Here is a 12477-nt window from a genome sequence, read left to right as displayed (position 1 = left end):
AATCCAATGAGGTAAACTTGTAGTATTTGAGTAACTTTTCTAAGATCTCTCCTCTAGTATGCGGTAGATTTAGAATTTGAGCTTCTCTTTCTAACTCCAAAGTCCAGCACTTTCCACTAAGCTGACCTTATAAAGGGGCCCAGGAAACATCTGTCCTTATGAGTAATGCCTCCAACAATCCCATCTAGAGCAGTATCACAGACCAGAAGCACAGTTTCAGAGCTAAAAGACATACTAAGATAATTCAAATCCTTTTAAATTGTGAAAATAAGGGAAATTTCCATCCTGGCTAACATGGTGAAACCCCGTCTCTACTAAAAATACAAAAATTAGCTGGGAGTTGTGGCGGGCACCTGTAGTCCCAACTACTCTGGAGGCTGAGGCAGGAGAATGGCGTGAACCCGGGAGGCAAAGCTTGCAGTGAGCAGAGATCACGCCACTGCACTCCAGCTTGGGCGACAGAGCGAGACTCAGGAAGGAAGGAAGGAAGGAAGGAAGGGAGGGAGGGAGGGAGGGAGAGAGGGAGGGAGGGAGGGAGGGAGGGAGGGAGGGACGAAGGGGAAATTTGTATACCTAGGCCGGGCGACACTTACCAAGATCTTCTCATCTCTCCTATCCATATACATCCTATATCTTCAACTGCTTCCGTTCTTCTCATGACTCTAAAAGAAGAAAAACAAGGAGGAGAGATTCTCTCCTTTCTGTCCTTCTCTTCCATTCTTGACTATGTCAATCAACCAAGTCTCTCTGGTTAGGTTCCTTCTTTTATCTTCCACATAGTAATCCTCCTCCCTTTTCTTCCTTCCTAATTTTGTCTTATAAAAGTTCAAACAACAGATCCTACAGAGACTGAAATCATATTTCATAGGGCAGATTAGGGGAAGGCAATTTGTATATACACATACACACACACATCTCTATGAATTTCAGTTATCACTATTTAATTAGATATGCCAGTCTTTCAACAAATGGTTCAAGTTTCTGCTACCGAGGCATATTAACTGTGAGTAATATCACAAAGTACAGACCTTATTGCTAAGTCTTCAGTTCACAAATTCCACCATGTAACTAGCAGATGTACATCCTGACTGGTGACCAATCACATCACTTCTTTCAAAGTCTATGGGTGATTGGCCATGGCACCTCTGTTAATCACTTCACACGCAGACAGCAAAGGAGATAACTCCCTTTCCTCCCTGTCTCCCAGTGACAAATCCATATGACACTTCACAAGGATGGATCCTAGAAAGAGGGAGTTGTCCCACAAAGATGACAGTGCAGCAAAGGTACAAAAAGTGATAATACTGGAAATGAAATTTGCATCAAACGTAAATGGAATGATAGCAGAAATAGCTGCCCTTGGGAATGTTCACACTGATACTGTTCTAGATAGCCGCCAGAAGAACTTAGGGAAGGTAAACGTATAACCCGTTAGTGAAGACTGTAGCTGTGATGAAGGATGAAGATGCCCCAGAGGAGGTGACACTTGTGAAAACTTCACATTAAAGGAACTCTCAGAGATAGTTCACATCATTGAAAGTGCAAAGGATAAAATGTTGCTAGCTGATCCAAACTTAGAAAGGATGATGACAATTTGCCAAAGCATTAAAAAAAAAAGGCTCGTTCTATATTATAAGTTAGATGAGAAGACGACGAAAAGTTCTGTTCAATCCTTCTAATGTTTTAAATTAGAGATGACTAAATAAACATTTACTCTTTTTCTCATCTCCCTATGCGTATATAAACTGACAGTAAGACACTTTTTAACATTTTGATAAAAAGTTTTAAAGGTCATGTAATGATCCTAATTTTTCCAACTGATTAAGATTGCTTAGTGTGGTTTCAGCTTTCATAATCATTTTTATTACCCAGCACTACTGTGCAAAGGCAGAACTGAGCAATTTCTCAATCTCTCTACCTCCCTGTATCTATCTATTCATCCCTATCTAATTACCTATTTATCTATGTGAATATATTGATATCTCTATATATATATATACACACACACACGTATGTATATATTATAGTCCATATTCTTACATAATTTGTTAGATCACCATTAATTTTCAGTTCCAACAACAGCAATTTACTCATCCCCCCTAATTCCAGGTAACTAGAACCAACCAAGTGATTTCTTTCTCTAGCTACATTGCCCACCTACATTAGAAGAATCTCAGTGTGAATGTAAAATAGCCCTGGCCCTAGGAAAACAGGCTGCTGTAATCAAGATCTTGACAGTGTAATTAACAGAGAGATATTTTTGGAGCCCCGAAGCATATCAGCCCCACCATCTGCCTAAAAAAAATTACCTAAGTCAGAATTTCTCACTGCTTCTTCCAGGGAGAAAATAGTCTCTGACCTGAGGGAACTCCCATCTGATAAGAGAGAGAAATAGAACTACTGTCCGGGCTACCCTGGCTTGCATCATCCCTAAATCAAGACTACTGGTTATGGTAGAAAACACAGTCTGTTAATGCAATTAAGTGCTAATAGGCCTGTTGTGTTGCTTTAAAAGGGAGTCATCAAGTTCCTGAGTGAATCACCTCTGAGATGGAGCAAGACTAAGAAAAAATCTGGCAGCAGCTTGGGAATCTTCCCATTAGTCTTTTGCTACAAGTGTTTAAACTAAATGTGCCAGTATGAATTTCATTCAGATTGCCTCCATCATCTATTCTCTCAAATGAAACATCAGAGATTTTAAATTGGGATGAGTGAGTAAGTGGGTGGCAGCGGCAGTATGAAATATGCCCACTTTTCTGCATGCCTTCACAGTCATGTGAATTTAGTAAATGGAATTTAGTAAAGTGAATTGTTCTCACCAAAGTGGAAACATCAGAGCTGCTCATGTAAGAGCAGGGGTGCATGTACATTTTATTTCTTGAAGGCTGATTCATACAACTTCATATGGGCCTGCTTCAGTCTCTTTGGAGAGAACCATAGAACTTGAGATAGAAAGCCCCCTGTGCCTGGTCACATGGTGCTGTGGTTTGAACTTGTCCCCCAGTGTTCATGTGTTGGAAACTTAGTCCTTAATGCAACTGAGTTGGGATCTTTAAGAGGTGATGAGGTCTTGAGAGCTCTGCCTTCATGAATGGATTAATGTGATTATCACAGGAATGGATTAGTTATTTCAGGAGTGGGTTCCTGAGAAAAAGGATGACTTCAGACCATTTCCTGTTAGTCCACACGCAGACAACAGGGCTGCCTCAGGCACTGGAGGCCCCACATCTGTCCCAATGGGCCTAGGATTTGAGACATGGAGTCAAAGGAGATCATTCTCCATCATTAAGTCTTAATGTTGTTTTCCCTTTTGTGTTTTGGACTTAACTGGGACCAGGTACCCCTTTCTTCTTGCCTCTTTCTCCCTTTTGGAACAGGAATGTCTATCCTATGCCTGTCTTATCATTGCATTTCAGAAGTAGATAACTTGTTATCATTTCACAGACTCACAGCTGGAGGGAGTTTGCCTCCAGATGAATTGTAGTTTGAGTCTCACTCATCTGATGTAGATGAGACTCTGAACTTTGGACTTTTGAGTTGGTGCTGGACCAAGTTAAGATTCTGGGGCTATTGGGATGGAATGAATACATTTTGCATGTGAGGAGGACATGAATTTTGGGGGGAAGGTGTGGAATGCTATGGTTTGAATATGTCCCCAAAGTTCATGTGTTGGAAACTTAGTCCCCAGTGCAACAGAGTTGCATTCATGGAACCTTTAAGAGATGATTAGGTCATTGGGGTTCTGTCTTTATGAATGGACTAATGCCATTATCATGGGCATCAGTTAGCTATTGCAGGACTGGGCTCCTGATAAAAAGGATGCTTGACTCCCTTCCAGTCTGTCTCATGTGCACGCTCTCTTGCCCTTGCTTCTTCTGCCATGGGATGATACAGCAAGAAGGTCCTCACCAGGTGCAGGCCCCTCATCCTTGGACTTCTCAGTCTCCAGAACTATAAGACATAAATGTCTTCCCTTTATAAATTACCCAGTTGGCCGGGTGCAGTGGCTTATGCCTGTAATCCCAAAATTGTGGGAGGCCAAGGTGGGTGGATCACTGGAGGACAGGAGTTTGAGACCAGCCTGGCCAACATGGTGAACCCCATCTCTACAAAAAATACGAAAAGTAGCCAGGTGTGGTGGCGCACACCTGTAGTCCGAGCTACTCAAGAGGCTGAGGCAGGAGAATCATTTGAACCTGGAAGGTGGAAATTGTAGTGAGCCAAGATTGTGCCACTGTACTCCAGCCTGGGTGACAGAGCAAGACTCTGTCTCAAAAAAAAAAAAAAAAAAGCAAACAAACAAACAAAAAATTACCCAGTCTACGGTACTCTGTTATAGCAACACAAAACAGACTAATGCATGTGCCTTGCAGACTCTACTGAACCTACTTTTATTGGGCATTACAGATTGCCCTTTCTTTATGAAACAGATGTGTTCCAGAAGAGCTGCCTGACTTTGGTCAAAACATAATGATTTTCTACTAATTTCTATTATTTGATTTTTCTGGTCACCTCCTCTTTGCCCCACTGGTAAGGAAGATATTTCCCACCTGAAACAGGATGAGATGGCTGAACACACACTACTCAGCACTGGACAGATGAGATTAGCAGTAGTTTATTAGTCACATATACTCACAGCCTGGGAGGAGGACACTGCACGCCACGCAGGGCCACATTGGGGTTGCACTAGGGAGCAGAGTGACACAGCAGAAGCACTGGGAAGCATATTTTGCAGTAATAGAAGGATGAGGTGTGCCCTGGTTCCCAGGGGAGATGTGATTGGCTTCTTTGAATAATTTCGCAGGCTGCTAGGGAAATAAAACCCACTAGGTTGAGGACTAGGTGCAGTGTAGCTGGTCCAGCTGATATGAGAACTAGCTGTTTGGCGGGCATATCATGGGAGCCAGGTTAACTCACCAGTAGGCTTTTGGAGTCATGTGAGGTTCAAAGATGTCAAGGCAACACATGATGTTTTAAGCCTTACGATGACCATGAAGCCTACATTGGTCAATGTCTCTAAATTCTTTAGAAGCAGAGTCTGAGATGGAGATTCTTGGGGAGTGATTAACTGAGTAAGGCTCTTAGGAGAAACCTGTAAGGAAGTGAGTGAAGCAGGCTAGGCTGCAGAGGAAGGTAAACAAAAATGTAGTATTAGCTGAAATCTAGTTTCAGCCTGATCCCACTGGAGCTCAAGAGTAGGAATAGCAGGACAGAGCTCTCCCACTTTAAGCCAAGGGAACCAGGACTTTCTACACCCATATAAGGCAGCCATTGGCTATGGGCTCCCATAGAGGTAGAGAGAGGCCATTCCCATCAGCCAGGGCAATTCTGTAGAGAAGGAAAAGGTTAAGCTGTGACCAGTCAACATGTACATCCGGTGAGGCTAGGGTGCACTGGCCTAACAAAGGGAATTTTGGCAGGCAACCAACAATATCTACTGTAATCACTGGTGTATTCCCATGAAGGAAGGAATTCCATCAGGGATTCCTTAGGTATATGGGACCTTTAGGTGGGACAGATTTAAATATAATGGCTACTACTGTGACACGTTGAAGGTTATAGCCACCACCTAGAAATTTACTTTTATTTACAGCTGTATTCACATTCTAATAACTCACGTTGGCATTTACTTGCTCCCTTGTCCCTCACATCATGGAATAATAATTTCTTTTTAATGCTTTGAAATTCTCAAACGTCGTTTTCAGAGTTTCTTTGCATCCTTATACGTTTGGTTTGGGCTTTTTATTACTTCTAATAGAACTGGGCTGCTATGCAATGCAAATGAACACATTTCATTTTTCATCCTGAAACTCTCTCAAGTTGGTATCTTCAGGTTTGTAAGTTGAATTCATTTTCTGGTTTAGCAAGTCAGTCAATTTGAAGTTTTAAAAATATTGATTTTATTTATAATTAGGGATAGAAATATAGGTGAAGCTGTAAGTCTAGAATCTGATTTAAGAACATACATATCTACATATGGGCTGCATCAAGGTGAAAACAGAGATCCTTATGGAGCTGGAGAGGCCAAGCAGGACTCTTAGAATTACATTAGTCACTTTATCACAATGATTCAGAGAGAGAGGCCCTAAAATATTTCTCCACGTGTTTTGGCCCCGCAGCTTGTAACCCTGCCGAGAAAAGAGGCTGCTTCTTATTTAGTTCTATGGCTCCAGTGCCTACACAGTGTCTGGGAAATAGTAAGTGGTCAACTTAATGTTTGTCAAATGCATGAGTCAGTGGACCGGTGATATTAGCCAGAAAATGATTCCCTGTTGCCAGTAGACACTGCAACACATTTTCTCTGAGAATGAGGTACAATTCACATTATGTGTTCAAAGTGGCTTTGCTGGGGATGGGGTAGGAGGGAGGGAAACCCAGGCACCTGGTATGAGTCAAAAAGTGGAAGAGAACTCTGGAAAAATGAGAAAGAATTAAAGAGTGAAACCTTGGGGAGCATGAAAGGAGAAAGAAGATGGAATGATAGTTGGTTTCTGGTCATGGTGACCCATTCACCAAGCTCTCTCTTGCCCTAAGTAGAATTGACACGTTCCTTCTGTTCTGAAAAGCTTCTGAAATATAACTCATAACGCCTATTATTACACTTGTTTGTTGAACTATTTTGTTGGTGCAAAAGTAGTTGCGGTTTTTGCCATTGCTTTAATTATGCAATTACTTTTGCACCAAACTAATACTTTATTTTGGCTCACAAAACATGTGGCTGTACAGTTCATTGCACTCTCTGACCTCCCTTCCCTACCTCTCCACCTTCCCATTTCTCACTCCTTGTTCTTTTATTCTCCACTCTGCATACAAACAGACTAAATCTTCCGCGAACTAATCTTGGCATCTTTTCAGTTGCAGATTTCCTAGATACTTTACTGTATCTTCTTTTCCCTAGTTAGCTGTCCACTTATAGGGTCACTTTCCTGCTCAGTAGCACCTCCACTAGTGGGCATGAAAGAGGGAAAAATGGCCGAGCATGGTGGCTCACGCCTGCAATCCCAGAATTTTGGGAAGCCAAGGTGGGTGGATCACCTGAGGTCAGGAGTTTGAGACCACCCTGGCCAACACTGTGAAACCTCGTCTCTACTAACAATACAAAAATTAACCGGGTGTGGTGTTGAGAGCCTGTAATCCCAGCTACTCGGGAGGCTGGGGCAGGAGAATCACTTGAACCCGGGAGATGGAGGTTGCAGTGAGCAGAGATTGCACCACGGCACTCCAGCCTAGGGGAGGGAGAGGGAGAGAAAGAAAGAAAGAAAAAAGAAAGTAAGGGAAAGGAAGAGAGAAAGAGGGAAAGAGGGAGAGAAAGAAAGAAAGAGAGAGGAAAGGAAAGGAAAAGAAGAAAAGAAAAAAGAAAGAAGGGAGGAAGAGAGAGAGGGAGTGAGGAAGAGAGGAAGGGAGGGAGGGAGGGAGGCAAGGAGGAAAGGAAGGAAGGAAGGAAGGAAGGGAGGAAGGGAGGGAGGGAGGGAGGGAGATGCATATTAACCCAGTTGGATTCTCATCAGAGGCATTGGGAAAAAATGTGGTAGAGGATTCCATCAGTAGGCATGTCTGTGTATTTTACAAAGTTTCAGGCAAACATTCACTTTTTGTGTGCCTGGATCTCCCAACACACCATAAGATAACCTGAAGTCCATAGTGTCGGTGCTGAAAACAAAAAAAATCCCTGTTGTGTGTGGGGGCTGGGGGTGGGGGGAGTTGTGCATGCCTGCTGCACAATTTAACTGGCTATATATTAGCTGTTGAATTCAAACATCAAACATTTTGGCTAAGGTGAATTTGGAGAACCTAGAAATAAAATTGGGGTCAACTAAGTGCAATAAGAACTTATTGAATGAATATGTGGGAGGCAGGGAAGGGCAGTGAAGGTTGCAATACACCCTACTATAGAAGGAAGAGCAAGGGCTTTGCATGGAGACCTACGTGGATTTTAATCCCCAGTTTGTTACTTATTGGTTGAGTGACTTTTGACAAGTTTTAAAAAAATCTTTAATCCTCACTTTTTGTGTCTGTAAAAAAAAAAAAGACATTAATACCTACTGCAAAAGATAATTTTTACAACTTAATTGAAATTGTTTTTGTATAATGGCTGGCACAGGGCTGGCACATAGCATCCAATAAATTTAATCCAGCAGGTGAGGGCAGTCAGCTCTCTAGCTTGCATGTCTTGTTAGAAAAGTAGCAGTTACTTTTGGAGTATTTTTGGAGTGGAGTTTGCAATAGAAGCCTCTAGAAATCTCCAAATTTGTGAATGCTACTATACGTGTGTGCACACACACACACACATACACACACTTTCTTCTATTAGGTGCAATAAAAATGAGTTGTACTGGACTTTTTTTTACTGAAATACTGACTTACCAAATGGCTCAGAACTACTGATCCAATATTCTATTCTTTAATTTATCCCTAACTTCTATTTTCTGGCAAAGAACTATCATCTTCATAGAACTTCCATCATCAACACCGTCATTTGGCTTTTTAGGCCATTTTACAAAAATGTGTGTGTGTTTCATGCCTTCATGCAAGGGTAGGACAGCAGAGCCATGCTGACATGCCTAGAGAGGGGGTTGTCTGGGCCTCCTCCAGGTCTGAGTGTCAGCCCACACTTCAAAACTGGCCCTTAACACAATGACAAATTAGTGCAAAGTCATCAGCATTCAAGGTCACACAGAGTAAAAACTGTATTAAATATATGAAGGCCAAAGATCTACCGTAAATATTAGAGTAAAAACTGAACTTAATAAAGAATCAAAATCAATACTTAACAATAGTGCTGACAAAATTAGGGAGGGAGAATGCGCAGTGTGAAATGGGGTTTCCAAGAAAAGCTTGATGGGAAAAATCAGACTGAATAGTCTTCAAACAGGGGAAAGATTTGAAAGCTTCAAATGGATCATAGATGACCTGCTGCCTAATTTCACAAGGTCCTGAAATAAAGAACATATTACTTCATGTCTGGAAAAGAGGTCATAAATCAGAGTTACATAAATCAATCCTAAGTTCCCTGAAAATGAAATCAATCTCTCTCTCTCTTTCTCTCTCTCTCTTTCTTTCTTTGTCTTTTTCTTTCTCGCATTCTCTCTATATATGTATATGTTTCATATATATATGAATCATATATACCAATACCCCATTATGAATCTTGTAGAAGTAATTCCATGTTTACAGAACTGTAAATTATAAGAACACCTTTCTAAAGCTTATATAAAGTATTTTAAAAGGCAATTTTTAAATTAGTATAAAAATGATCTTTCAACAAAAGCATAAAATAATGTATTCATAATTGCTGTATTTCTTTTCACTGCAAGAGACCAGAAATTGAAGGAAGAAGTATTTTTAGGAATTTTAGCGTTCTTGATGGCTTTTGTAGAAACTAAACTAAACTAATACATAGATATGTATTTTATTGTTTTCTCATTTTTCTATTTAAACTTTTAACAAACTAAAACCTTAAACGTAATTGCGAGTTATTCTGGTGCATTTGAAAAAGACAGGTTTCTGGAAGCTTCAACATGGACCTTGATATTTTTCTGAGAAAACAGACCTCAGAAATGTGGAAACCAACTTCTCCTGGCTCTAGATTTTCCACCCTCTGCCCTTTTAACGTATGGTTTTTCCTCCATGCCAAGCTTCAAGGCTTTAGCTTGAATAATAACTGGGTTGAAAGGTAATTTCATCCAGCGTCCAACAGCCAGAAACCAAAATGGAACTATCACAGGAATCTATTTTTATTTATCCCTCATCTTTTAGGGATTGAACATCTTTTTGCTTATAATCAAGTGATTTTTTTAAAATATATGATTAGTCATTTGCTTATCCATTTGATAAACACTATTTGGCACCCATAATTCACTCATTCTGTAAGTAACTATTGAGCACATACAATATGTCAAGCAAGTGAAAACACTGGGACTATGATGGTGACACGTCAGACAAGTTCCTTGCTGCATTGGAGCTTCTTTCAGCAGGGGAGGTAGATAATTTATAAGAAAACAAACAATTCAGATTGTGATAAGTGCTGATAAAGAGAATGGGCAATATGAATTTAAGGGACGAGAAAATTAATTTTAGATAATTGTTTATAATAGGCGAAGCAGTGAGCTGGAGATACAAAGATGATCTCAGGGAACTCAGAAACAAATGAGGAAGACAAACATGGAACCAAAGAATTTCAAATACAGACCTGTGCATGCCATAATTTATTTCCATATTAAATCGATGGGGGCTCTTAGGAAGAAATCAGCTCATTTGGACTAAGAGTTTAAGAAAGCTTTTAAACTGAAACTTAAAAATCAGGTACAGAAAGACTTTCCAGGTTGCAGAAATAGTATGTGCAAAGGCTTAAAGACGCAAAATGCATGGCCTCGTTTAAGAATAGCCATTAATCTTGGGTGGCTAGAGCACTAAATATATATATTCAGGTGATACTGCCTTTCTTAGCAACACCCTTAGGCAGTTGTACCTTCACTCGTTTGCTACTGTATTGCATTTTTAGAATTCTTCTTTGGAATCGCCTTCAAAGACAGTATCTGAAAATCTACTTTACAGTCATGTGGGCATCCCCCTTAGTCCAAATGTATTTTCTCTCTCTTTTTCTACTTTCACCCTGATTGGCTTAACTGATCACCTTGTACCTATTCCAAGGAGAGCTCCAGTCTCAGAGCTAGGGATCTGGAGGTGAGTTCTGAGCATGGAGCGAGGTTGGACATGCTATTATGCCAACCAAGGCTGACCCACAAAACACCTCACCCAAAATGCATGAGGAAGCCCAATGCCGTAAGTTCCTTTGGAAAATAATTCAACAGCATTTTATGAGTCCCCACCACTGGGTCAGGTAGGTGTTCTATTCTATCTTAGCACTCGTTCTAGTGAGTTTTACATATCAATTCAGTCTTCACCCAGTATTTATAAATCTGTGGATTATCTTTCTTTTAGAAAGTTAGACAGACGTAGCAAACTGCTTTTGTGAAGTACAGCCTAGGGCTTTATGTATGCTACCACAGTAGATTTAGAAGTGAACACTCCAGTTTCTCATTCCACAAAAATATTCTTCCTTGGTGTCCCAACTCTAACAACCACACAAGTTACAATAGCAAAATTAAATATTTGCTTGGTGCTTTATAGAGTGATTTTATATTCGTTACTGCCTTTAACACGCTAAGAGCTCACTGATTCTACACCAGGGGTGTCCAATCTTTTGGCTTCCCTTGGCTTCCCTGGGCCACATTAGAAGAAGAATTGTCTTGGCCCACACATAAAATACACTAACACTAACGATAGCTAATGAGCTTTAAAAAATTGCCAAAAAATCTCATAATGTTTTCAACACAAATTTGTGTTGGGCCACATTCAAAGCTGTCCTGGGCCACATGTGGCCCATGGGCCGTGGGTTGGACAACCTTGTTCTACACCATTATCTGCCAGAGCACTGCTGGTTTGATGAGTGAGCACATGCCTGTGCACCAGGCTGCAGGCCTCGCTCTGCAGGAGCCACGTTCCCTTTCAGGAGGAACACAGGCATCTTCAGCAACGTTGTGTGCACCTCATGGTTGTCATGGTGCAAAGTGCTTATTGGGATTCTGCCAGAATAGATGTGATCATTGAGAATAAAAACTACTCTTTGAATTGTGCTGACAAGAAAGCTGATCCTCGGTGTCGAAATGATTAGTGTGACCTTTAATTTTTAAAGTGACTTTATGCAAATAGGAGTGGTGCATGCTGTGTAATTTTAAACATAATATTGCATTTGTTTGTTTTCCTTTTTCAAACCAGGACTATAAAAATCAAACTAGGCCTGGCATGGTGGCTTATGCCTGCGATCCCAGCACTTTGGGAAACCAAGTTGAGAGGGTTGCTTGAGGCCAGGAGTTTGAGACCAGCCTGGGGCAACGTAGCAAGAGCCCCCCATTTCTACAAAAACAAAACAAAAAAAAAAACCTTTTTTTCATTAGCCAGGTGTGGTGGTGTGCCCCTGTAGTTCTAGCTTACTGGGAAGGCTGAGGCAGGAAGATCACTTGAGCCCAGGAACTCAAGGCTACAGTGATCTATGATCACACCACTGCGCCCCAGGCCATGTGAAAGAGTGAGACCCTGTCTTAAAAAGAAAAAAAAAAAAAATGAAGCTAATCTTAAGCACCAGTGTTGAGTCAAGTAGTCGAATCTAAAATCACCAACTGCTAGTAATCTCTTCCTCATTGATCCACACTTAAAGGAAAGGAAAAATGATGGTACTACCCAAAAATGTACTATTAAATCATTATTTTTGAATCATTACTGACTTGGAGATCCTTTCCTAATATTATTTTTTCACTCCTACAAGCGTTTGTTGTCCTCCAGGAAAAGGTGATAGGAGGTGTGTAGGCACTATTTGGGTGCTGAATGATGAATTACAGAGGATCATTTAGGAGGCCCTACCCTGAGAGGAACAGTTAGCTTATAAAGAGCTACATCCAGTTAAGGAAGAAATTGGTA

General features: G+C 40.9%; 1 protein-coding gene across 2 annotated transcripts in view; it reads left to right on the top strand.

Moving 5' to 3' along the window:
• SNTB1 (syntrophin beta 1) overlaps positions 1–12477 on the top strand; it is a 276718-nt gene that overhangs the window by 173566 nt on the left and 90675 nt on the right. The gene's annotated exons all lie outside the window — the stretch shown is intronic.

Source organism: Macaca fascicularis, chromosome 8 (genome assembly GCF_037993035.2).
Source record: "Macaca fascicularis isolate 582-1 chromosome 8, T2T-MFA8v1.1".
NCBI classification, from domain to species: domain Eukaryota; kingdom Metazoa; phylum Chordata; class Mammalia; order Primates; family Cercopithecidae; genus Macaca; species Macaca fascicularis.
This window is presented reverse-complemented; position numbering and strand designations above follow the sequence as displayed.